This window comes from Balaenoptera physalus, assembly GCF_965194825.1.
Source record: "Balaenoptera physalus genome assembly, chromosome: 20".
NCBI lineage: Eukaryota > Metazoa > Chordata > Mammalia > Artiodactyla > Balaenopteridae > Balaenoptera > Balaenoptera physalus.
This window is the reverse complement of record NC_138901.1, coordinates 2,340,621-2,368,547: the sequence shown is the minus strand read 5'-3', so window position 1 is coordinate 2,368,547 and position 27,927 is coordinate 2,340,621. Positions and strand designations below refer to the sequence as shown.

General features: G+C 40.3%; 1 pseudogene across 1 annotated transcript; it reads left to right on the top strand.

Annotated features, from left to right (window-relative positions):
* The first annotated feature begins 463 nt into the window (after nucleotides 1-463).
* Nucleotides 464-27,927, top strand: LOC309651209 (ATP-binding cassette sub-family A member 10-like; annotated as a pseudogene). The gene is made up of 20 exons (XR_014268690.1): nucleotides 464-2,858; nucleotides 3,893-4,041; nucleotides 4,591-4,781; nucleotides 6,803-7,004; nucleotides 7,354-7,457; nucleotides 9,476-9,691; nucleotides 9,957-9,992; nucleotides 10,207-10,315; nucleotides 12,176-12,415; nucleotides 12,603-12,750; nucleotides 16,387-16,754; nucleotides 18,388-18,479; nucleotides 19,186-19,303; nucleotides 19,969-20,097; nucleotides 20,423-20,635; nucleotides 21,565-21,823; nucleotides 22,666-22,899; nucleotides 23,092-23,232; nucleotides 25,807-25,886; nucleotides 26,802-27,927. The product of XR_014268690.1 is annotated as an ATP-binding cassette sub-family A member 10-like (transcript).

The window sequence follows — 27,927 nt, the reverse complement described above, 5'->3', positions numbered from 1 at the left end:
AATTTTAGTTGTTTTTTCCACCCGTTAAATATTGTCAATAATGTCTGGGATTGGAGCTAGGTTAAATATTTGGTGTTTTCCTGTTCATGGACTTTTACTTCAAGCAACGACTGGGAAAACAAGATGAGAAATGTGACTCACAACAGGGAGGGAATGCAATTGAAGTCAAAGGAAACATTTATTTCCATATTCTTAATGAAAACGGTGATCGCCTGAATAGTCTCCGAGTGCGTCACCCTCTCTCTGTCCTTCACTTTCATGAGTGGTTATTAACGTGTGTACACATCCCAAGAAATGTATTGATTACAGTTAAAATCGTGTAAGGAGATTTTCAGGGTTGATAAACAGGGGTTATTTAAATTCTGAGAACATCCAGCATTTGTAGCTAAAAAAAAAAATATTCTGCGCATCTAGTCTGAACTATTCAGCTATTGAAACGAGTGTTAGATCTCGTTGTTTTTATCAGCATAATTTTCACGGTGGTAGCTAAGAGTGAGTGGGTTTGGAGTCCAGACACTGTTCTGGACTCACTATTGGCTCTGCCTTTATTTGAGCATCTGCAAATTACTTCGCCTTTCAGTCTCGCATTTTGAATCTGTAAACTGTGTACAAATATAGCACCAACTTCACAGGTTTGCTTTGAGGGTAAATAAACTAATTCATTTTAAACCCTTAGCATACCTTCTAGCACATAGGAATCAGCCAGTACAGAGAACCACTTAACTGAAGTGCAGTGAAGTCTTCGGTAAAGTTTTCTCATGTAAATTACTCTGATTTCTGAGATCCTCACTTTCTTTCTCTGTTCAACGTCCTTTCTTTTGAATCTGCTCTTTCTTGGCGTGGCTCTTGAATTTTTAATCTTTCAAAGTTAATATAGACTTACTCAGAACTGGGGGTTTTGTTTCTCCCTTTTAGAATCGGATCACTTTTTTGCATATGCCAGAAAGAGAGTAATAAAGAGGTACCACGTGACACACACTTAGGGACCAATCCACAGCTGCATCCTTCCTGGGGCACAATTGGACTAGAAGAAAGACCTGGGAAAAAAACAACTTATCAAGTAAAGAATGTGTTTGGCAGGCTTTTTACATACAGACCATGGCCTGTTTTCAGAAGCCAAACTGAATGAAAACAGCTTTAAAAGAGGCAAACATTTGTGAAAAAGTCCTTGAAGGATTCTTAACTGTTCTTCTGGACAAAAAGAAACCAGTGAATCAAAGGTGCTTCTCAGTTCCTCACTCCTGTTTACCTGACAGTAAGTCAAACTTGTTGTTTTTACCTTTTACTCTGTATAGGGTAATTAAGGCACAAAGGACATAGCCAATGCCAAGCATCTTGACTGACATTGTTAAATTATTATATTGTTCTGATATTTCTAAATTATTCTGTATTTTATATTGTAGACCTAATGAGTGATTTAATTTTTTAAACTCAGTAAAATAGTATTTTAACATGATAGTAAAATGGAAGATAGACTCAGAAGTGTGTGTAAATATAATTAATATTGTTGAGTGTCAGACTTACACTTCTCAGGTTGGCCTTCTGAGAATTTGCAAAGTTTAACTTCTTGGGAATGTGTATGCGTTAGGACAAGTTGCTTCTCCCTGTGGTTTCCTTTTTCATGAAGATGGGTGTTTTCCCTTAGGCACTTTCTCAAGTTAGAATTTAGAGATGATTTTGGTATTTGGTAGCTTTACCTTTTCTTTTTATCAAAAAAAAGGAAATCCAGCAAGTTCTCTAAACATTGTAATTTGTATATAACATCAACATTTATTCGAGTGCGTTTAAGTCACCAGAGCTGTGATACCAAATGATCATCTCCGGAATTTTAAATTGAAAACACAGAAGGATCCCTGTTACCCATCATGATGATCTGTACACACGTCATATACTCCAATCATACTAGCTAACCAATGTTTCTGGTTTTCATCTGTGTGTATCTGACATACTTACTTCTTAAAGGGAGACCCATGAGTTTAAAGAGGAGAAATGAGCTCTTTGGGTTTCCAGGAATGACTGTGAAGTGATTCAGCTTTCCTTTACTCAGTGGTTTCCTAGATGTCATCAAATAAGCACGCAAAAGCGACCCTTTCAAAGTGCAGACTGCTGCTTGCAGGCAAATCTCTGATGGACAGAAAACTGGAGACGGTTTTATTTCTGTTATACCTTTTTTAAAAAACTAAGTCAAGGGCAAAGTGTGTTTTGGATTCTAAACGTTACTAACATCTTATTCTCTGATTTACTTTATTTATTTATTTAAAAATTTTTACTGGAGTATAGTTGATTTACGATGTTGTGTTAGTTATTTACTCCAGGTTGTTGTAATGTCAAGATGCGGCAGAAAACTTTACTTTTGAGACAAGACACACTCATCTGGCTCATAAGCAAAGCCTGGAGAGAAAGGCCCACAGGCAGGATATTTTACAATCATTAATATTTTATACTCTTTAAAAACTAGTGAATGTGTGTTACTGTAATGTCAAATAAGGCATTCAACGAGGGCATCTGGGAGTATGTCTTCAAAGTGTTCAGAAGCTTTTTTTGGTAACTGGATTTTTTTTTTTTTTTTCTTTTTTGCTCTTTTTCTCGCCTGGTTGTTGCTGTGTGATATTTACTGTCTCTTCTCTCGATGAACAGGACAAAATGATTAAAAAAGAGAGGCACATGTGTCAACAAACTCAGGCCCTTTGGTCTAAGAATTTTCTTAAAAAATGGAGAATGAAAAAAGAGAGCTTATTGGTATGGTTCACAATATATATTTCACCATATTTAGTGAACGAAAAGCCATCATTTCATATTATGCCATTTTTATTGCTTTTTGATGTTCACACATTCTCTGGGCTAGTTGATTTGGGGTTGTAAACATAATATTTTGCAAATGTTGCAGAATAGGATAATATTTATGTCAAAAGGTGAAATTAACTAATGGGCTCATATGTCAGTTCCTGAAAAACAAAGTAAGTAACATTTTATTGAATAGAGCTAGCCATTCTCCAAATAAGTAATCCACTTGAATCTGTGGAGTGATTCGGATTTACCCTGGGCAAACTTCAGTAGTAGGAAAAAAAGAAATTTAAAAAAGCCAGGCAAAATGAAATAGATTTTAATGGTTGAATCATAACACTCTACTGACAACAGTTTGATAAGATTCTGTTCATTGGTAGGGCTGGGGGAAAAAATTATGAGCAACAATTAGGGAACGCTGGGGGGATTTGTTGTGAAGACTAGGCTTTTAGAAACCTAAGAGTGGTTTCAGGGTCCAGATCACTGACTGTCAGCATCTTTGCACTCTCTTTAGTTTCTAGGACAAGGACATATGCACATCAGGACAAAGAGGTTTGCTCTATGTTCCCATGAGGTCTATCTGGGGCCACCTTGGCCACAAAGAGGCTGTGTTCTGTTGAAAAATAGGCAATAACAGTTCTTTTTTCTATTAAAAAAATTTTTTTTTATTTTTTAAAAAAGTTTTTTTTTTAATTTTATACTGAAGTAGAGTTGATTTACACTGTTGTGTCCGTTTCAGGTGTACAGCAAAGTGACTCAGTTGTACGTAGACACATATCTATTCTTTTTCAAATTCTCTTCCCATTTAGGTTGCCAGTAACATTTGGATGGGAGCTAGCAGAGCGCACGTCATCCTTAGCTCCTAAAGCAATTCAATTCTGATCTTTCAGTGGCTATGTTGATAAAGGGTACACTTACAGTGATCACCCAACGTAACCTTTAAAAGAACTTATTAATAATGTTTAAAATCTCAAAATGCAGAAACGCTGGTCCAATGAACTCACATCCTATCCTGTTCACCCACCTGCTAACATCCTGCCATGTTGGCTTCCTCTCCCCATCTCCCCTCAACTCCCCTCTTAAAATATAGGACACTGGACTGCTAAAGGCTTCAGCTGGCATCTACGAAAATTAAGGGCATATTCTCCTTCGTGGCGGCTAGGACACGTTATAAAGTTAGCAATAATCGCATAGCGTCATCGAGTTCCGTGTCCAAATTCAATGTCCTAGAATTGCCCCAAATGCCTCTTAAAGTTGGTTTGTTCAAGCCAGGCACCGACCAGAGCAAAACTGTTCTCTTGTGGAATACCCATCTGCTGTATTTACCTGATTGCTTCTGCATTCTGTGATTTAACTCATTCCTTTCCCATCTACGTTTCTTTTTTATTTTTTTAATTTATTTTTTATTAAAACAATTTTTTTTTAATTGAGGTGTAGTTGATTTACAACCACCTACGTTTCTTGCAAACAGAATTTAGATCAAAAAATTGGATTTTGACTTCAGGTTAAACCCTTTGGACAAGAATATCTCCTATGGGATGCTCTGTAATTATATTACATCAATATGAGGGCATATAATCAGCAGTGGTTCTACTATTAGGGGTGCTGTATTTCTAGGTTAAGATCAATAGACATTTTTGGTATTATCTCAAAGTTGTATGTTTTTTAAAATGGTGTTGTTTTTAAAGGATAGATAGTAACTGGGAAAGGAAGACAGTTGGAGGGTGAAATGACACCGTGCTCAGTGACAATACTTTCTGTCTTAAAGTGTGTTTGACTGTTTCCCACTGTTCTGGACCACATGAGAACTTGGCTCACTTTTCTTCTTTTGTGTGCTGGAGGAGTGGACCACAGCGTCGCTTCTGGGGCTCTCTTGGTGCTTCTTTTCGGCGCTCTTCAGAGCTACTCGTTTTCATGAACAGCCGCCTCAAGTCCTGGGGCGTGGGGATAAGTTTAATGACTTTGATCTGGTGGTGGTGGCCTACACCGAGGATAATGGATAAGATGGCTTTGACTTCCTTTATGAAAGGCGTGTTGTTCAGTGACCCGAGTTTCACTCTCATGCAACGTATTCATGTTTAAATTGAAGTTTGTTTTGCAAATTGAGTTTATTTACGCAGCCTGTGGGTTAGTGGTTTTCAACTGGGGCAGGATCCTCATTTCATATGTGGTGGAGGGGTTGCTGTGGACCTCCAAGTAAGGGCGCCTCTCGAAGGGAAATAGATTTAACGGGGGGCTTTTTAAAGAGCATCCACACCTTGCACCCTCTCGTCCTGGAAATCTGTGGTGTTGTGAGTCATTATTATTGTGCGTATGTTGCATGCTCCAAAAAGTAAGGTTGGAGCAGGAAAACAAGGTTGGACCCCATGCTAGATGACTGCACACTTTACCCCTGGCCACTTTGCACCGTTCTTTTTTTCTTCATTGCAGCTTCTGGAACTCTGACTTCTGCACGCCTCTCTTACCCATGCTGGGCACGGGCTCTCCTGCCCAGACCTGGCGCTCCGTGCATTCTCCGTGTGGTCCCTGACCTCATCTCTTTGTAACTCCGGAAGCATTTACACGAGCCTCGGGGACTGGTCTCTGCTGCACGCAGCAAGCCGTCGGCTGCTTCCAGCCCCGCGTCTCAGGGCTCATCGGATTCTCTCCTTTTCTTATAGAAACACCCAATGCCAGCTACCAGCCCGGCCCCGCCTGGTCACAGCGCCTCTTTCACCGTCTCGTTCTGTATTCTTCTAACTCTTGCTGTTCTGACCTTGACATCATTTGTATAACCTCAAGAGAAAAATCAGTGAAATTTGCATTGTCCTCCTAAAAGTTTCACGGCCTTACTCTATGTTGGGAAGGATGAGTAGTTTTGAAAGATGTAGCCACCCTATGAAAATGAGTATCTTTTTCTTCTTCATGTAGACATCACCCTGCATGAGATTTAAACACTGTGCTAAAAGGAATAAAAATGTTAGGACATAAAACATGCAAATATAAAAAAGTATTAAGAAGGAGGCCATAACTTGGACTTCGTAAATTATTAGCGGACTTGTTAACCACCTGTTGGGCGGATTGCTTCTGCAGATTGTAAACCCGTTCATTATAAACGTTGTGTGAGCTTAATTCTTACGTTAGTGTCCTTAACTCCAAAAAATCTTGGTGGGTTCTAACTTTACTTCTGATGTTTGTACTCTGGTTCTTTGCATGCAATTTATTTCTACTGGCATACTATTTTCACATGATAGAAATCAGTTTCTAATCTTGGCAGGGAAAAACCCCACCAAATTCTCAAGTATTTTTATTGGTTATTTAACATACTTTTTCTTTCTAATTTTAAAATTATTTTAGTTACCAAGGTAATAGCCAGCCTAAAAAAGTAAAGCAATATAAACTTGTATGAAGCAAAAAATGAGAGCTTTTACCTTCACCCTAGCCGCCATTTCCTTCCCTATAAACTTGTGTGTATCTTTTTTGGATAGTATGCGCACAAACGTACACATGGTCACATATATAGACATATATTACTCCATGCACTTAGGCACACAAACTCAGTTTTTATCTACTTAAGTGGGGATTACGATTACGCTAAAAAATATGCTGCCAGTTGGTTTTTTAAAAACAATACAGTTGACCCTTGAACAACAGGGGGTGTAGGGGAGCCCACCCTCCAGGAAGTCGAAAATCCACGCAATTTATAGTCGGCCCCCGGTATCTGTGTTTCCTCAGCATCTGAGGTTTCTCCACCCACCGTTCTGCCTCCTCAGATGCAACCGATTCCTGGGTAGTGTAGTAATGCAGTTACTTTTGAAAAAAACGCACGTATAAGGGGACCCGTGCAGTTGAAACCTCCACTGTTGCGGGTCAGTGGTGTATCATTCACATCTTCTCACGTATTCACACTGAACTTAAAACAATAGGAAGGACTTTCAGCCCTTCACTTAGAGGCACCTCTTTGGGATAGTATATAACACCAATAATTTTATGGGAAACCTAAACAATTGCAACTTGGTTTTGTGTCCTCTAGTAATAAGTTTATATGATTAATTATATTTTTTTACACATGGCAGGAAGAACAATCGTTGGGGCTCCTGATGAAGAAACCATGGACATAGTACTTGCAAGAAACTACTCTGAAATGGTGGGAATTGTGTTCAAGGATACTTACTCATATTGGCCGAAGTTTAGTTGGGGACATAGGATCCCAGTTATGAGAGAACACTTTGAATACTCAGGTAACTACATGAGAATTAATTCCAGTCTTTTTTGCTACTTCATCAAATCCCCTATTGGGAATGACTGATAGAAACATTAATAAAATCAGGAAAAGAAGTAATATACTTTTTGTTCCTGAACTTCATGGTAAGTTTTTATTACAGAATGAGTCTCACTACTGTGGCAGCCATTTACTAATATTCTTCTTTCTTCCAGTTTTGCAGCGCGCTTTAGGAATGCTCTAGGTTGTGTAACCGTGGACTTTGAGCAGACATTCAGATGTTTCACTTTAGAGCCGAAGTTAATGTTTTAATTCCATTAATTGATTCCACTGCATAATGCTGGGAATGTTTTTCTTCCTCTTGAAAGAACATTGTTGGGCTATGCATGATGAAATTTTTTGTTCCTTGACAACATACTGGCAAAGAGGGTTTGTGGCTTTTCAAACCGCAATTAATGCTGCAATTATAGAAGTAACTGCCTATTTTAAATCTTCTGTATCCTTTGCCTCACTTGTAGTCTCTCCCTCCTCTTGCACCCTACCCCTACACTCTTAGGAGATGACACTTTGCCTCTCATTCTCAGAGGAAATAGAACCTGTAGTGTGGGAACACTCCCGAACGTCCCAACACAAACCCTGACAAGCTATGGACGTAGTCTCTACACCCACCCTTTTCCTCAGTTCAGAGGCTGGAAACATTATCCCTTCAACACTATCAGGAAAGTTGCACAACGGATTTTCCCTTCTGTGTCATCTTTCTTCAATTTCCCCCTTTCAACTAGATACTTCTCTTCAGTATTTAAAATTATCAGTTTCTTGCCTTATTATCAAAACCCTCTCTCATCCATGTTTCCTCCTCAAGCAAATGCTCTCCTTCCCTGTAACATCTCCACTTCTTGAAAGGGTTGCTTTCACTTAAGGCTCGACTCAGCTCATTATAATTTCTATTCCCACCATACCACCAAAGTGAATTTTTCTGAGGTCAGTAACAACTCTCATGTCAATCAACAAGTGACATTTTCCTTCCTTGTCTTACTTGATCTTTTAACTAAATATCAGCATTCACCTGGCTTTCTTTCACTTTTCTAGCCATTCCTTCTCAGTCTTCTTGCAATCTTATCCATCGTTACACTCCCACCTCTTTCAGTCTGCAGTTCCACAAGGTTCTATCCAAGGCAGATTTCTCCACCCTATATACTTTCTCTACACAATGTCATCCATTTACATAAATTTAATTACAGTTTATGTGCTGGTAACTCCAAGAACCCTGCTTCAACTTGTTGACCAACAAACTTTTCCTGTAAAGGACCAGATAGCAAATATTCTAGGCTCTGGGGGCCAGACAGTCTCTGTTGCAAATACTCAGCTCTGCTGTTGTAATGTGAAAGCAGCCATAAACCAATGTGCGTGACTAGTTCCAATAAAACTTTATTTGCAAACACGGGTGGTGGACGAGGTTTGTTCTACTGTAGTCCCAAGTAGCTGACTGTTTACTTTGATGCCCCAGAAGCAATTCAAACTAGTCTGTTCCAAACTGAATGTGGGTGTTTTTCTCTAAATGTGACTGAGTCTTTAAAATTTTTTCCTCTATCTCAGTGAATGCCAAAGCCATGCACTTAACTGGGGAATTATCAGAGATCACTTCCTCTGCTTCACCCATCACATCACGTCTCTCATCCAGCCCTGTTAATTCTAAGCTCAAATCTACGTACTTCTCTTCAACTCTGCCACCAGCACTTGTCCAAGATATTAGCATCTCTTGCCTGAACTGTGAGAGTAGTTTATTCCTCCGGCCTCATCTATCTATCTATCTATCTATCTATCTATCTATCTATCTATCTATCATCTATCTATCTATCTAACACACCATATTTAAAATATTTTTTTAAACATTTTAAATTAATTTTTTATTGGAGTCTAGTTACTTTACAATGTTGTGTTACTTTCTGCTATACAGCAAAGTGAATCAGCTATACGTATACATATATCCCCTCTTTTTTGGATTTCCTTCCCATTTAGGTCACCACAGAGCACTGAGTAGAGCTCCCTGTGCTATACAGTAGGTTCTTGTTAGTTATCTATTTTATATATAGTAGTGGATATATGTCAATCCCAAGCTCCCAATTTGTCCCACCTCTCCTTCCCCCCTTGGTAACCATAAGTTTGTTCTCTACATCTGTGACTCTATTTCTGCTTTGCAAATAAGTTCATCTGTACCATTTTTCTAGACTCCACATGTAAGCAATATTATATGATATTTGTTTTTCTCTTTCTGACTTACTTCACTGTGTATGACTATCTCTAGGTCCATCCACATCTCTGCAAATGTCACCATTTCATTCCTTTTTATGAATCTCACCATATTTTTAAAAAGCTGATAGAAATATGTAAATGCTTCTATATGAAAATGGAAAGAAACAAAATATGGTTTTCTTGTGTATTTCTTCTATAGTTAACATAACGCATTTGTTTGTTAACATCCCAGTTTAGGTCACAACAAATCATTCTGTGATGGAAGAGTTGACATCAGTCATTGGAATAAATATGAGGACACCCCCTTTCATTTCTAAGGAAGAAACTGTAAATGAATGGTTTATTTTTATGTGTGTAGTTTATTTCTCCCCTTTTGTATACATCATTAAACATTACAAAGGAATGAAAAAAATTTAAGACGACAGTGATGGGTCTCCCAGAGTCGGCCTTCTGGTAAGTTACCTGTGTATTATACATTAATACGTTGGGAAACTCATTGGGTTATAAAGAAATGAGATGCATTCACGAGTTGTTTTTGCATGCGTTCAATTTAATGACCTCACTTGTTTAAGATTTTATTTCATTTTTTAAAAATTTATTTATTTATTTGTTTATTTTGGCTGCAACACGTGGCACGTGGGATCTTAGCTCCCTGACCAGGGATCGAACCTGTGCCCCCTGCAGTGGAGGCGTGGAGTCTTAACCACTGGACTACCAGGGAAGTCCCTGTATTAGATTTTAATAGCAGTAGAAAGTAAGTAAGGATTGTGCTTATGCTTCCCTGAGTTGAAGAGAAAGAAAATGTGATGCGTGTATCAGTTAGCAGCAGAAAGTGTTCCTGATGCAGAACTGTCCAAGGTAGCAGGGTTTGCACTGGCTAGAGATTTTAAAAATTCAGTTAATATTGCATTAGTTACTGGGGAGGCTGTTTGCGTAAATATGCTCTTTACCCCTCTTTCTCTTCAAAGACAAGAAATAGAGATTTTAAAAATAAGCAATATGCATAAAAAGTGTGGCTTTGACAATTTAACTTCCAAGAGAACCCCATTACCAGATGCAGGCATCCTAGGTATTAAGGTAAAACTGATACATTTCTTTCTTTTGTGTGTATATATATATACGTATATATATATGTATATATATATATTTATTTACTTATTTTTGGTTGCGTTGGGTCTTCGTTGCTGCGCGCGGGCTTTCTCTAGTTGCGGCGAGCGGGGGCTACTCTTCGTTGTGGTGCATGGGCTTCTCATTACAGTGGCTTCTCTTGTTGCAGAGCACAGGCTCTAGGCGCGTGGGTTCAGTAGTTGTGGCTCACGGGCTCAGTAGTTGTGGCTCACGGGCTCTAGAGCGCAGGCTCAGTAGTTGTGGCGCACGGGCTTAGTTGCTCCACGGCATGTGGGATCTTCCCGGACCAGGGCTCGAACCCGTGTCCACTGCATTGGCAGGCGGATTCTTATCCACTGCGCCACCAGGGAAGTCCCGTGATATATTTCTTATAAAATTCTTATACGTTTTACCTTCTTCCACATTCTTCCTGATCAGGCATAAATTTTGCTATAATATATTTAACCCAAAGAATGCCGTACTCCCAAAGAAACTTGAGAGTAATTTCTTGTATAAAACATTGTGAATAGATCATGAAAATTATTTATAATAATCCCTTTCCAACTGTACATTTCTCTTATATGAAATTCTAGTGCTTTCAGTTCTATGAACCTTAACAATTGAGAGAATTTGGTTTGAATATACATGAATTAAGATTAGCTCCTATTGGGGCTAATATTTTTTAAAAGAGGGTGGAATAGGGAAAAAAATGATAAAGCAAGGGTTAAAAACAAATTTTTTGCTCCATTTTTCCCTGTATTAGTTTTTAAGATAATTAACTGTTTCCCTAAAATCCTTGGAAGATGAACAAGTTTTAAACATTAGGTTTCAATCCACTGTAATTATTCTTATTGAAACTCCAGTTGTTACATCTTTGGCCAAAGGGAGCTACTTCAGGTTGGTTTCTGAGTTTTTTTGTTTGTTTGTTTGGTTGGTTTGTTTTATTTGTTTTATTTTGATAGGTTCCTTGCTATTTTGTGTGACAAGATGCCCCAGCTTCTTATAGTTGGAAAATATTTCAAGACCATTGTGTGAATGAAATATTCTTTGCTGTGAGACTGGTCATTGTTTCTAGGCTTCTCAGCAGACAGACAGAAACTAACTGTGTATTCTAAATTTTATATGTAGAATAACACACACACATTAAAGATGTCTTATGAATTCATACTGACACAGTTCAAACATAGTACTATAGGGCTGTTACTTCACCTCCTCCATATTAGAAATGTGCATTAATTTTGTATCCTGCTACTTTACCAAATTCATTGATTAGTAGTTTTCTGGTGGCATCTTTAGGATTTTCTATGTATAGTATCATGTCATCTGCAAACAGTTAACCTTGGCTTTAAAGGCAATTATACTAAATCAACTTGAGATGAAAATGTGCTACTTTTTGACTGTGTGTAGTTATTTCACAATTCCAAAGGGAATTTGTATTTTTTAGTATGAAGTATAAGATATATCACATTTCCAAACTTTTAACTATGCTTTTGTAAATTGGGTTTTAAAAACTTATGATATAGTCATTTTAATCTATCTACACCAAAGGGTAAATCAGCTTTTACAAACAGGTCAGACTTTTCCTATTAAGCCAATGGCCATACCTTCCCATATTGGACATTAGATTCTTTGCAGGATGGTATTTTCTGGTCACAGAGACACTATTTTCTTTGGGATAGAATTAGTGTCTTAGTTTCCTGTGGCCTGCTTCCTAAACCCAGGCTAGAAAATTACTGAAGGTCGGATTCACTATATAAAATAACATAGACTAAAAAAAAGTAGCTGCTGCTACAGCTACTGTTTCTAAAATTTACTAAAAATTAATATTTTCATGGAAACAAAATACCTTTTCTGCCCAAGATTTCAACCTCTTCTGTATCCCTTCTGTTTCTTTATCAGCAAAAAGCTCAGTCTCAGTTATGGATTTCAGGCCTCTCTCCTTCAGCCTACTGGTGTGGACAGGCTCTGGGAGACATTCCATTTTATTTCGGGATTCTTCTTTTGATACGTTTAATTTACTGCTTCATGTTTTCTGAATTCACAGTTTCATTAGGACTCATGTTTGCTCTGGTAAGTGATAATTTTCCCTCCAGGCCAAATATAATAATAAAAGTTCATTTTCATTAACATTTTGTCCTTAACACAAGGCATATGCAAGAAAATTGCCTTTGACAGCTTTATGACGTGATTCTCTCCTTGCCCCGCCCCATACATGACCCACCGTCTCTAATCTTGCTGTTAATCCTATTGTTTTCAGGTGGTTTGCATAGCTGGCTGTGCAGCTTGTCTTATGCTCCTCACATATGTGATTTCATTTCTCTTTCCCACGGGGAGAAAAAATAATGGCTTTTGGTCTCTTGGCTTTCTTATTTTAAGTATCTGGATGTGTACACAAATGCATACTTATATTAAATTTTCTTAAAGTTCCTTCCTAAAAATGCAAAGTTAAGTGTAAATACTTTACCTAGAAGAGAATGGAACTACTTCTTTTGCACATCTGTTATTGTTGGACTGTGTTCATGGTTTCAGGTTTTTGTTCATTTTCTTTTTCCTATTTTCCATCTGTTCTTTGAGGTTTCTGTTTTACACTTCTGTTTCTTTGGAAAGAGGCAAAATATCTGTAGGAATCCTGACATGTCCTAGCTGAAAGACTAGATCGTTTGGATCAATTCCCTCATTTTTACAGAGTGGGAAAAACTTAAAAGGATTAGACCTGAGCCCAAGCTTCTCAACTCAGTGAGGTTTCCTCTTGAATAATTCTCTTTATTTAAAAAAAATCGTGATAGGTGGCCACATTGACTAATAACATAAGCAAACAAATAAACATGGAAACATTTTATTAAGAAATAAATTATTTATTACTTTAGGCACAGTGTGCTGTATCCCCTTCTCCAAGCTTTGTTGACATCTTGAGCAGATTACCACAGCTTTCTGACCATTTCGGATGTTAAACTAGTCTCGTTTTGTTACTTAAGATTTGCTTTAAGCACTAAAAAAAGTCCAGTCAAGTCCAAAACGTAACTTTAATCTCATAAACAATGAAACTCTCTCTCTCCAGCTCCACTTCAGGCATGGCCTTAGTTTGAGCACGAACGGTGAGAAGGGGAGCAAGTTCTACCCTTTTACTCTTTCTTCTGGACTTTCCTTTCTCCTGTATGTTATGGGGACAGGTTGGAGGGATTAGGGTCAAGAGACCAAGGTCTTACTTCTTTAAGGCTATTAGAGTCACACTGGCTGGTCATTGTGGGTACTATTCGAAGGTTGGATTTAGTGTGGATAGAAATGTCACAGATACAACCCGTTGGAGAATTCAGTATGGCAGTAGACATCCTAAAGGCTATTAAGCTGCTTCTTACCTTCTAAGCCTCATCCCTGTATTCCCAATCATATCATTCTGAGCCAATGTTATTGGCGGTTGTGATACAATGGTTAAATGTCACAAGGTAATGTCTCCTTCACCATTGGAATTAGTCCTTGACCTAATTGGGTTTTTTTTCCTCATACATCCCAATATAAAGGTAGAATTGTCAGTTTCACCCTTTAATTAATTTTGCTTTATATATTTTGAGACTGTGTTATTGGGTGTGTTTAAGTCTGGAAACTTTACATAGTGATCCTATTTATTCTAATAATGGCTTTATGACCAAAAGCCATTCAGCTGTGTCTAAATTATCTTTAATCTTTGGCTGATTTTAAAAACCTTGATTTTGTTTTCCAAAGCTCTATTTGGTTCTGTTTCAAATATGCCGACCTGTTCCTCACAGCCTTTTGTTACTAGCTTGTGTTCTTTAATTCCACATTTAATTTACTTATACATTTAATTGAAAATAATATTTGTTATTTGACAATTCTAATATCTAAAGTCTTCAAATAGTTTTAATCTGTTGTTTTTCCCCTTCCTGATTCACAGTTACTGTGGATTGTTACCTTATATGTTTGATAATTTTTTTTAAACATCTTTATTGGAGTATAATTGCTTTACAATGGTGTGTTAGTTTCTGCTTTATAACAAAGTGAATCAGTTATACATATACATATGTTCCCATATCTCTTCCCTTTTGCGTCTCCCTCCCTCCCACCCTCCCTACCCCACCCCTCTAGGTGGTCACAAAGGACCGAGCTGATCTCCCTGTGCTATGCGGCTGCTTCCCACTAGCTATCTATTTTACGTTTGGTAGTGTATATATGTTCATGCCACTCTCTCACTTTGTCACAGGTTACCCTTCCCCTCCCCTTGTCCTCAAGTCCATTCTCTAGTAGGTCTGTGTCTTTATTCCCGTCTTGCCCCTAGGTTCTTCATGACCTTTTTTTTTTTTTTTCTTAGATTCCATATATATGTGTTAGCATACGGTATTTGTTTTTCTCTTTCTGACTTACTTCACTCTGTATGACAGACTCTAGGTCCATCCACCTCACTACAAATAACTCAATTTCGTTTCTTTTTATGGCTGAGTAATATTCCATTGTATATATGTGCCACATCTTTATCCATTCATCTGTTGATGGACACTTAGGTTGCTTCCATGTCCTGGCTATTTCAGAGCTGCAATGAACATTTTGGTACATGACTCTTTTTGAATTATGGTTTTCTCAGGGTATATGCCCAGTATTGAGATTGCTGGGTCATATGGTAATTCTATTTTTAGTTTTTTAAGGAACCTCCACACTGTTCTCCATAGTGGCTGTATCAATTTACATTCCCACCAACAGTGCAAGAGGGTTCCCTTTTCTCCACACCCTCTCCAGCATTTATTGTTTCTAGATTTTTTGATGATGGCCATTCTGACCGGTGTGAGATATCTCATTGTAGTTTTGATTTGCGTTTCTCTAATGATTAATGATGTTGAGCATTCTTTCACGTGTTTGTGGTGTTTGTATATTGAATGTGTGTTCTTCCTATTTTGTCAATATATGCAAAGACGTTCCATATGTCGTCATTTTTTACTGACCATTAATAAATGCTAAAGTTATACAGTTGTTTGATTGGGACAGATATTCGTTAAAATGTAAAACTCTGGCTAACACAACAGACAAACTCCTTGCTGTTCATGATTGTGTGATTTCCATTATTCTATCTTCCAGATCATTTATCCTTTCTCTGTGTCATTTAGTTGGTATTCATTGCTTCTAGATTGCTTTTTGTCTCAGAAATTGAATTACCTGTTTTTTGATTGCGTCATCCTTAGAGTTTCTAGTTCCTGGCTACAGAGGTTTCTGTTTCTATAGAGAATCTTTCTTAATCCAGTTAGCATTTTTATTACCACCTTTTTGAACCCAGGGTCTGGCAGACTGGGGAGCTCCGTTTCATCATGTGTTCTTTCAGGGGACTTCTCTTGCTCTTTTCATTGGGAGTAGCTCCTCTGCCTTCCTGTGTCTCTATGAATTTAGGGGAGCTCCTGGCCTGTTGGGGTCCTGAAGGGCTGTTTCGCCGTGGGAGCGTCCCCGTGTAGGCCGCGCGCCCGGCGCCTCTGGTGCGAGGGCTGTTTTCGCTCTGGACACGAGCCGCGTCTTCCTGGGGTGTCGGGGCCTCTGCCACCTTCGCGGGGGCTGTGCTTGGAGTCAGGCGCTCTGCCGGTGCAGGACGTGAGGCGGGACCTCCTCTCTGCTCGGCGGCTCTTGCCCCGCTGCCCGGGGAGGGGTCTGCCCCCGGCCGCGGCGGCTGCAGGCCTGAGGGTGGGCTCAGGCGGGCCCCGCTCCCCTTCGGCGCGCCCCCTGCCCCGGAGCCGGGCCCGCCGCGGCAGGTGAGGCTCCCGCGCTCGCGGAGGGCTGATGGGCCGCGGCGCTGCTCGGAGGCGGCCCGAGGCTGCGTCCTCCCCCCGCACCCCGCACCCCGCACCCCGGTCCGAGGCCAGGCTGGGCCGTGGAGCGGCTGGGCCCGGGGCGTCCCTGGGCTGCGGCTGCCGGGTCCGCGCCTGCCCGCCGGAGTGCGCGCTGCTGCGCCGCCCGGGCGCCCGGCTGGCTCTGCGCCGGCAGCCGCGGGGCGGTCCGAGGGCCCGGCTGGCCGAGCTGCGGTGAGGAGCGCCGGGGGCCGCGGGAGTGAGGGCGGCGGGGAGGCGGCGGCTGCCGGCGCGAAGCCCCCTCGGCCCCGGCGTGCGCAGGCCCGCGCGGCGCTCCTCGGGAGCGGAGTCAGGCGTCCCCGCGCCTCCGTCCGTGCCTGCGGTTCCCCCAGCAGCCGAGGGGCCTGTCTCCTCTGCGGAGGACCCCCGCCTGGGGCTTGCCCCGCTCGCCCCCCGGGCCACGGGCCCCGGTGCGAAGCTTCTCCGCATACCTCGCCCTCCGGGGCGGAGGTGCCGACCCTACGCCTGTCCTCGGTCCCGCTCCGCTGTGTGGACGTCCTCCCTGCAGCTCTGGTTGTACGCGAGTTCCTCTTCCAGTTTCCAGGTGGTTTTGCGTGAGAATCGCTCCCCAGGTAGATGCGCTTGTGATGCGTTTGTGCGGCAGGGGAGCTCCGCATGCTCATGCTCTGCCGCTGTGAACTCACGTTTTCTTCACGAGTCTGGCTAGAGAGTTCATCTGTCTGTTCTAAGAACCAGCTCTTACTCTCACTGATTTATTTCTATTTTTAGCAGTCTCTATTTCATTTATTTCTACTCTGATCTTTATCATTTGTCTCCTTCTACTAATTTTGGGTTTTGTTTGTGCTTTCTGTAGCTCCTTTTGGTGTACGACTAAGTTTTTTGAGAGTTTTCTTGTTCCCTTAGGTAAGCTTGTATCCCTATCACCTTACCTCCTAGAACTGGTTTTGCTGTGTCCCATAGATTTTGGATCGTTGTGTTTTTGTTTTCGTTGTTTTGATTTTCTCCAGGTATTTTTTCATCTTGTCTTCGATTTCTTCAGTGACCCATTGGTTGTTTACTAGCATTTTGTTTAGCCTCCACGTGTTTGCGCTTTTTGCAATTTTTTTCTTATAGCTGATTTCTAGTCTCATAGAGTTGTGGCTGGAAAAGATGCTTGATACGATTTTCTTAAATTTACCAAGGTTTGTTTTCTGGCCTGACATGAGCTCTATTCTGAGAATGTTTCATGTGCACTTGAAAAGAATGTATTCTGCTGCTTTGGGATGGGATTTTTTTACACATATCTATTAAGTCCCTCTGGTCTAATATGTCATTTAAGACCAGTGTTTGCTTATTGCTTTTTTGCCTGGATGATCTGTCCATTGATATAAGTGTGACATTAAATTCCCCTACTATTATTTTTATTTTTTTAAAAATTAATTACTTTATTTATTTTTGGCTGCGTTGGGTCTTTGTTGCTGCGCACGGGCTTTCCCTAGTTGCAGCGAGCGGGGGCCACTCTTTGTTGTGGTGCGCAGGCGTCTCATCGCAGTGGCTTCTCTTGTTGCAGAGCACGGGCTCTAGGCATGCGGGCTTCAGTAGTTGTAGCACTCGGGCTCAGTAGTTGTGGCTTGTGAGCTCTAGAACTCAGGCTCAGTAGTTGTGGCGCACAGGCTTAGTTGCTCCGCGGCATGTGGGATCTGCCCGGACCAGGGCTCGAACCCGTGTCCCCTGCATTGGCAGGCAGATTCTCAACCACTGTGCCACCAGGGAAGCACCCCCCCTACTATTATTGTATTACCGTCAATATCTCCTTTTATGTCTGTTAATATTTACTTTATGTATCGAGGTGCTCCTATGTTGGGTGCATATGTATTTACAATTGTCATATCTTCTTATTGGATCAGTCCATTTATCATGATGTAATGTCCTTCTTTGTCTCCTATTACCGTCTTTGTTTTAAAGTCTATTTTGTCTGGTATAAGTAATGCTGCCCCAGCTTTCTTTTCATTTCCATTTGCATGGAATACCTTTTTCCATCCCCTTACTTACAGTCTGTGTGTGTCTTTAGATCTGAAATGAGTCTCTTATAGGCAGCACATATATGGGTTGGTTTGAATAAACATCTCCATGGGAGAAGTATTTTATAAGATTTGTATCAAATTTATAAGAAAATGATAAAATCTTCTATGGCAGAAGGCTTATATTACCCACGGAGTTTGAGTCCCATAACGACGCTAATTCTATTTTTTTCTTTGCCTTTAGCCATACCTTCAGAGCATCAGTTTCCTTTTTGTTATAAGGTGTCTGGAAATGAAGTATGGAAGAGAAACAATGAGGAAAGATCCAGTTTTCAGGTTGGGAGAACATTAACATCTGAATATAATTTAAATATTTAATGTTTACAGCAGTACATTTAACATCATTTTATTAGGATGGATTTACTATCCACCTCTTGGCTAAGCCCACTGGACAGTGTTATTCTGAAAAAACAAAACAAAAATAAAAACAAAAAAGTGAGGATTACACTGAATGCAGTGATACACAGTTTCTAAGTCTTGGATCTTTACTGGTTTTAGGCAAGTTGCGTATTTATCTTGTGAACTGTATATGCAGTGGTTAAGCATCAAAGCTTGTTTTTCTCCTGCTTATGGCAAGTATGGGTCTCTGAGTAGAAGACACAATAATGAAAAATGAGTTTGTTGTGAAATGTTTTGAAAAGGCAAGAGAAGCCAGTTATGGTGATCATTTATGATGTAGTGTGATGATGCTCTGGATGGAAACAGACTAAAAAGACTGGTAAGTCTGTATTTGAGAGAATTTAGAGAGCTGGTTGACCGATGGGATAAAAGGTTTTAAAGAGAATAAACGGTCAAAGAGTATTTCGTGGGACTTGGCTACTTGAGTGGGTTATTACTGTCAAGGGGAATCTTGTAGGCAATAAATTAATCATTTGTATTCTCTTAAAACAAAGAATAATGATGTAATAATTGAAGCAACATTCTCTTGGTAGTTGCTGTACAGACAGAATTTCATTTTAATGTTATTTGGTTTTCTCTGTAGAATCTCTCCAAGAAGAAGCGAAAATTATCCAAATCCAGAAGAGCCAGAAGAAGGTGAAGATGTGCAAACTGAACGAGTGAAAACTGCAAGTGGACTCACTACTTCCAGCTTGCATGAGGTGAAAACAAGTGACTCAACCCCTGATGAAGTAATGGGATAGTTAGCTTGTCCTGTAGAGTGGATAAACTGTTGGTTTTTAGTGTGAAAACTTGCTTTTGTTTCTGTAATACTTCCATGTGTAGGTCATATTCAAATCATTATCTTTTGGAGTACTTATCCTGTCATCACTCTTTTAATTTTCTCGTCTTCCATTACTTTGTGGGTTTTAATCCTCATTCATCAGTACAATTCAAGAATTCTGATTTTTTTAAATCAACTTTTAACAAAATCCCACATCTTTTTCAAGAGTTTCAATTTCATTTTGCAATATATTGAAATTGTAATGTCAACAACTCTAAATAGTATATGAAAAAGAACAAGTGAATTTACACTGTATGAAAATCAATAAGAAATGGGCTAGACATGGAATTAATGCAAAAGGAAAGGTTAGCATAACAAAAAGGGAATGTATTTGATTAGGAATTACTTTTAGAAGGAGTTGACAAAGAAGTTCTTGTTCGTAAACATACACTTGGGTTTTTATTTGAAAAAAGAGGCTGAATTACTATTAGCACAAAATCTGGTTAAATTCATAGCCTAGGAAATGAAAGGTAAAACATGATAAAAGGTAAAACAAAATATGTGACATTTAACAGGAAAATCATGCTTTCTCATGTTTTTCAGAAACCAGTAATAATGGCAAGCTGTTGACACAAGGAATATAAAGAGAAAAAGAAAAGTTGCTTTTCAACAAGAAAGAAGAAAAGAGCCGTTTGGAATGTTTCCTTCTGTGTTGACAAAGGTTTAGATAACGTTTCCTCTATTAGAATGTTCTTTATTCTCTTTATTTAGGACTATAAAGGAAATAATTTTCCGTTCTTTGAGTCTGTTCATATATCTTGGTTAACATGTGATTAGAAAACCACTTGACATGTCAGCAGAGAAACGTTTTTACTTCCAAATCCTGTCTCAAATCAAATGGCAAGAAAACCAACCGATTTTGGATCCAGAAGACCAAATTCTTCTGGTGTAAATCCAAAGTCTTTCCATTAATGTTGTAATATAGAAAATGACGAAGGTGCAGTTTGAAATGTTATTTTGTTTCAAAACGTTCCTGAGCTAAGTGATTTTAGGTTAGTTGACCTCTACAGTACAAATAGTGATGGGGAACCTTTCCCCACGTGAAGCGTTGGGCTTGCTGGCACACAGTGGAGCTGGGAAAAGTACATCTATTGAAATGATAACTGGAGACACAAAGCCAACCGCGGGAGTGGTACGTGGCATGGGAGGGGGCCAAGCTCATGGCCAGGGGAGATGTCCTCTTAGATATCAGTGTTCCCATCAGTCAATCAAATGATTTTCTTTTACTGAAGTATAGTTGATGTACAGTGTTGTGCCGGTCTCTGCTGTACAGCAGTGACTCAGTTTTACACCTACAGACGTTCTTTTTTAAATATTCTTCTCCATTATGGTTTATCCCAGGAGGCTGGATATAGTTCCCTGTGCTCTACAGTAGGACCTTGTTGTTTATTCATCCTAAATGTAATAGTTTGCATCTACCAACCCCAAACTCCCAGCCCACCCCACTCCATGCCCCGCTACCCCTTGGCAGCTACATGTCTGTTCTCTATGTCTATGAGTCTGTTTCTATTTTGTAGATAAGTTCATTTGTAGCCTTTTTGTAGATTCCACATATAAGCAGTATCATACGATATTTGTCTTTCTCTGTCTGACTGCACTCAGTATGAGAATCTCTAGGTCCATCCATGTTGCTGCAGATAGCATTATTTCATTCTTTTTATGGCTGAGTAATATTCCTTTGTATAAATATGCCACACCTTCTTTATCCCTTCATCTGTCAATGGACATTTAGGCTGCTTCCATGACCTGGCTATTGTAAATAGTGCTGCAGTGAACACTGGGATACGTGTATCTTTCTGAATTAGAGTCTTCTCCAGATATACGCCCAGGAGTGGGACTGCTGGATCATATGGTAGTTCTATTTTTAGTTTTCTGAGGAACCTCCGAACTGTTTTCCACAGTGGCTGCACCAACTTGCATCCCCACCAGCAGTGCAGGAGGGTTCCCTTTTCTCCACACCCTCTCCAGCATCAAATGGTTTTTTTTAAAATAAGAATAAACAGATGAAAGAATTTATAAAATATCTCTTGCATGCTCAAAAAAGATTGCAGCCGAATGGCCATTTTTATCTCCTTTAGAAGGAGGAGGAGGATTGGAGTGAAAGCCAGATGTGAATCTGACATTCAGTGTTCGATGTAGGTGGTTTTCAATGGCAGCAGAACACCTCGGAAGCAACAGGAAGATGATGTCATCAGGTGTTCGGGGTGCTGTCCCCAGAAGAACTCCTTGTGGCCCCACCTTACGGTCAAAGAACACCGGGAGTTGTATTCGGCAGTGAAAGGACTGGGCGAGAGGATGCTGCTCTTAGTATTTCAAGGTGCAGAGTGGAGCCTCCTTCACGCTATTTGTAGCTGGAGGAAGGGAGGATATAGAACTCGCTCATTAAATGTGGAAAGGAGCTGATGAACAATGTCTTTACTTTTCATGCAAATAAAGTGGTTGAAAATCTGAATAAGAACCAAATCATGAGATTCATTATTTGGGACAATGTGAATGGGGCTTAGTGTACTCTTTTCAGATTGAAAATACCAGGGTTACCTACAGTGTTTTAGGTAGGGACGTATCAGTGTTTCCTGCAGGTTGGTGGACGCACTGAAGCGGCAGGGCTAGCTGAAGCTCCCCGCAAGGCCTTTCCGAGGGAGTGGAGAGACAGGTAGGGCGGGGCTCGGGGTCCTCTCCGCACCCCCAGGGCGGTGCCAGACGCGGTTCCTCTCGTTGCAGCTGTGCTTCGCGCTGAGCGTCCTGGGGAGCCCAGCAGTGGTGCTTCAGGACGAGCCATCCACAGCGAGGGACCCCGAGGGGCCGCCGCACGTGTGGTGAAGTGTCCAAGTCAATAGCGTAAGTCTGCAGTGATGGCTCCTTTAGTGTTTACTCTTGCCCCGTTAACCTCTGAGGCCCACGCCCTCTATTACTCGACTCAGTGAAAGTTGATACCGTATTCAGAATTCCTCAGGGGAGGAAAAGTAGACATTTCAAGAATCACACGGACTCTTGAATGTATTCGATTTAATTTTCTTTCTCTTGCTGCGCCTCCCCCCGCCTCTTTCTTCTTCTGCTTTATTTTTCAGTTATTGAAAATCCTACAATGTGGTGTTTCTCTGTACTTCAACTTTTTTTTTTTTAACAAACACTATTTTACTCAATTTTCAGGCGTCTACTTTTCATTCCGTGAAGCCTATTGATGTGGTCGTATAATTACGTAATGTGGTACAATTTTTCTTCTTTCTCTCTAGAGCAAAGGTTTCTTTTTTCTTGTAACCAAATCGAACATTTTCTGTTTAGGCTTCATTTTCATTCCCATTCATCTATTTTTCCCAAACTACTTTCAAACAATCCCTTACTTCATCTTCAGGCTGGCGATTCAGGCCATTGTTAGAAACACCGAGAGGGGGACGCCCTCCTGACCACCCACTACACAGCCGAGGCCGCGGCCATGTGTGACTGCGTGGCCGTCATGGTATCCGGAAGGCTGAGGTGGGTGCCTGTCTAGAGCCGGCGCTCGACCCCCAAGTTCCCGCAGAGAGAGAGTCTGTTCGCTGTGAACAGCTGGTGCTTCTTAGCTCCTTCATCTGTGATCAGACACCTTCCTCTGCACCTGCGATTGAGGGAGAAATGAAGAGACACATATTTTTTTCTTTCCGCTCTTCTTTCTCTTCCCTGGACTAATTGTATTGGTTCCATTCAACATCTGAAAAGCAAGTTTGGTAAAGATTATTTACTAGAAGTAAAAGTAAAGGAACTCACCCAGGTGGGGCCTCTCCACACAGAGATTCTGAAGCTTTTTCCACAGGCTGCTCGGCAGGAAAGGAGAGGGATGCTTTTGGCTTGGGTGGCAGGTATAAGGACCTTCCGGCACGCACGGCTTAGTCTTACACTGGTCCGGACAGGAAGAAAGCCTCAGCTGCTTGTTTATTACGAAACAAGTTGTTTGGGGGTCACTAGGAAGTACAGAAGAAAGACAGCAATTGAAAAGTTATTTTCAGTGAGTGTTTCATACTGAGAATAGGTGGATGGAGTATGTGTGTGTGTGTGTATGTGTGTGTAAATGGTGGAATGACAGAGTTAGGAAGTACAAACAAATATAACCATCAATTTAATGGTGTTTTAAATAGACAATGAAAATTCTGTATCAGCCTATAGCATTTTATCAAATATAAAATTGCACCAAGAGTTCAAACAGCCTCGCATGCTTCAGAAAGATTGACTCTATCCTAAATTAATTGATTATAAATCATTTGATCCTCCCAATGGTTCCTTTAAAGTTGTATGAGGTCAGCTATGAGTTACAAGTAAGGATAACCAAATCCACGTGAATAGCAGAATAAGGGTGAATTTAATTGAAAGATGTACAGTTTTCCTATATACTACTTCTACTCATTTTTGAAAACAATATTTATCGAGCACCTACCATGTGCTGGAGACTGTGTATAGAGTAGTCAGTAAATAGACAAGGTTCTTATGGTGCTTGCTTTCTTTTTGAGGCAAGGGTGTTAAGCAAATGAAGATGCAAATGAGGAAATGACATTAAGGTAGGACTTTAAGACTGAGCGGGGTTTGGCCAGTCGAAGAATGGGGATAAGAGTCACTCTTTTGAGAAAACGTCACGTGTAAAGAATCTAAGTCAAGAATGAGCGCTACGTGCATAGGATGGAAAGAAAGCTTATATCCATGATGTATAAAGAGATATCCAAATGGAGATGCCAATATACAAAGATGTAGGCCTATAGCTCAGAAGAGAAGGGAAAGGTCATTGAGAGATCAGGTCTGTCAATAAACAAAGTGGGGCATTTTTTTTTTTTTTTTTTTTTTAAGGGAGGTGAGGGTCGCAGAGGACATCTCCCTCCAGTGGGACAGGCTCCCCACATTTTGAGTATGGAGACCCTTTTGAGACATTTTTTTTAAATTAATTAATTTATTTATTTTTGGCTGTGTTGGGTCTTCGTTTCTGTGCAAGGGCTTTCTCTAGTTGTGGCGAGCGGGGGCCACTCTTCATCGCGGTGCGCGGGCCTCTCACTATCGCAGCCTCTTTTGTTGCGGAGCACAGGCTCCAGACGCGCAGGCTCAGTAGTTGTGGCTCACGGGCCCAGTTGCTCCGTGGCATGTGGGATCTTCCCAGACCAGGGCTCGAACCCGTGTCCCCTGCATTGGCAGGCAGATTCTCAACCACTGCGCCACCAGGGAAGCCCAAAGTGGGGCATTTTTAACATACAGATATAAGCCCATTCAGCTAGGAGAATGGATAAGGTCAAGAAGAGATGGAAAGGGGAGAGGGTCTCGCATGGACCCCAGGAACTCTCAGTGTTGAGAGTGGATTGAGGGGGAAACTGCCACCGCCTCAGCAGCAGCCATAAGAACAAATACCCAAGTGTGCAAAGCGTGCCTGGAACAGCCCTGAACAAGAGAATTTCTGTGATGATGGAAATGTCCTGTATCTGTGCTGTCCAGGGTGTGGCAGCCAATACCCACATGTGGCTACTGAGCACTTCAGATTTTAAATTTTATTTACTTTAGCTAGTCTAGATGTAAATAGCCGTGTGTAGCTAGTAGCTAACATATTAAACAGAGCTGGTCTAGAGAGTTAGAAGGAAAATTATGAAAAGCTCTGAGAGAGAGAGTTTTAAGGAGGGTGTGTACAATTTTATTTAATTCTTTGGAGAAGTCTAAAAAATAAGGACCAAAGAATGTTCCTTGAATTGTGCAACATGGAGATCCTGGATGAGCTTATTTGGAGTGGGGAGGGCTAGAGGTCAAGAAAGAATTTTTTTAATGGGAGAGAGTTCAACAGGTTTTAATTCTTGTATAAGAAATTGAGAATTAAATGCAGAGAAAATCATTTGATAAAAAGGTCCCAGGGAGCACGGAAAGATTGGCTTTTGAGAGTAAGAACTATAACACAAAAGAAAGATACCACAGGCTGAGTAAGAAAGATTATCAGAGCTATTTTTAAGAATTTATCTTGAACATTAAATTTGGGACAACCAGATTTTTGTTGTAATCAAATTTTTATGGCTAAAGACAAATATTTTGGCTCAGATTCATGCTTTATCAGATTTAAACTATTTACCTTTTTATTTAAAGGAAACTTTTTTATTTATTTGGCTGTGCTGGGTCTCAGTTGCAGCATGCAGGATCTTCGTATTGACGTTCGGGATCTTCAGTTGCAGCATGCGAACTCTTAGATGAAGCATGTGGGATCTAGTTCCCTGACCGGGGATCGAACTCGGGCCCCCTGCATCGGGAGCGTGGAGTCTTAGCCACTGGACCACCAGGGAAGTCCCTAAAGGAAACTTTTTGAAAAATTCTTTGGTTATTTTCGCTGTCAAGTTCTTTCCAATGTTGTAACATTAAAGCACAGTAACCCTCACTCTCTCCTCCTCCCAGGTATTCCTCCGTGATGGCATATAAATTACCTGTGGAGAATGTTCACCCTCTATCTCAGGCCTTTTCCAAATTAGAGGCAGGTAAGTTTAGACATATTAAGACTTCACGTATGGTGCCTATTTTCACATGGAATACTTATTAGATAACTTCAAGTAGAAAAATTATATCATCAATCAAACCTTGGAAAATTTCCACTGGAATAGTCTTAAAAATTTTGAAGGGAATGTATTGGTGCCCCTTGACTTGGCTTTCCTCTAACTGATTTTCCCTCTGCTAATGAGGAAACCCAGCAGCAAATAAGTCAGAATATTCTGTCCTGCTTCCACTGCATACTGTTGGAGCATAATTATCAGCGTGATAGCCCAAAGAACACCAAGGTGAGCTTCTGGCATCTCCATGTTTGTCAAAGTCAGAGGCTCAAGGAGCAAGACTGTGGACCATGGCCTCAATCTGTCAGTACTCTCTTTTACCCCATTGATCCATGTGTTTATATGAGTGCTGGAACTGCATGGAAAATACAGAGGGACGAGAAGTCAGGATTGACGAGGGGCTTCTGAACTAGTTCCAGAGGCATTGACTAGAGCGTACACTGGATACTTATGAGGTCTTGACATGTAAGAAGCATGGGATTCATTAAAAGGGGACCAGCGTGGAGTATATACTCCGTGGTTTTATAAATGTAGACTAAAGCAATACCCAACAATTGATCTGGAGTCCAGAACATACACGTGCAGAGAATCAAAAGGCTAAATACTGAAATATAGGACACAAGGTACTCCTTAACAAGAAAGTTTACAGGTCATTTATACATGAATGCATTGCTATCTTTTGATTATCCATATCAGCACTCTAATTTATCCTTCAAGAAAATTTAATTACTTGGCCTATATCTTAAAGTACCTCATGGATTTGAAGTTGCTGTTTATGTTGCCTACTTTGAGAATACTTTTGGTGAAAAATTTGTGAGCCACTAATGTCAGTCCCATTAAATGCAGTGAAACGGACCTTTGACCTGGAAGAATACAGCCTCTCTCAGGCTACTTTGGAACAGGTGAGTTTTTAAACCAGAGAGCATCAATCCAGGTAAACTTTGTGTGAACCTCTGGGTGCATCCATCTTTCGGAGACACCTTGACATTTTCGTTTCCTTATTTATTTTCTCCTGCTTAGGTGTTCTTAGAACTCTCCAAAGAGCAATAGCTGGGAAGTTTTGATGATGAAGTTGACACAAGAGTTAGATGGAAACTCCTCCTGCAGGAAGAGCCTTAAGACCCTGAATCTCCTAATACTAGATTTTAGGTCTTACTACATTCTTAGTTCCCATAATTCTAGAAAAATCTTTCGTTATTACTGCAATGAACAAAACATTCAGTAGTTTAAACATCCCATAGTGATTAAGGTTTTAAGTGGTTTTTTTAAATTTTAGAATGGAGGGAAGAGGCAAAGATAGGAAAAGGTAGCAGACAAAATTAACGTAACCAGACATTATATTAATCACTAATATAGGCCTATTTTGTGCTTAACATTCATTCAAAAATCGCATAATGTTAGACAAGTTTTTTTGTTATCATCAGTAAGACTGACCGCCGAGCACATTTTACAAATAAAACACTGTAGGCTTTTTTCAACCTCAACTTTAAGTATGTCATCTTTTTAAAGCATGATTTGCTTAAAGACCAACTTAATGTGACATGGACTGTCACAGAATATCTAATGAGCTGATAGCTGAAATTACACAGTGTAACCTTTAGATACAATTATTCTGTATTCTGATGGTAAAACAAATCTTTGCTAATTTCAGGATACATAGAAATTATACGGATGAAGATAGCAGTAATCTGTAGTAAAACACCACAGTAAATATTTTGGCTGACCTATAGTCAACGTGCTTTTCGTGAGTACTTTTTCAAAGTTGACATCAGTGAACACAGTAGTTTTTTACATTTTTTCACTTAATAGTTCATGAACATTTCCCTTGTCATTACAGCCCTTTTGTGTTCTGTAACGGCTCCATGGCATTCCTCTGATGTACTACTGTGGTTTTTGCTTAACCTTTTTACTGTTGCCTGACACTTGGTTACATGCACATTTATCTCTTATAAACAAAGCGGTGATGAGCCTC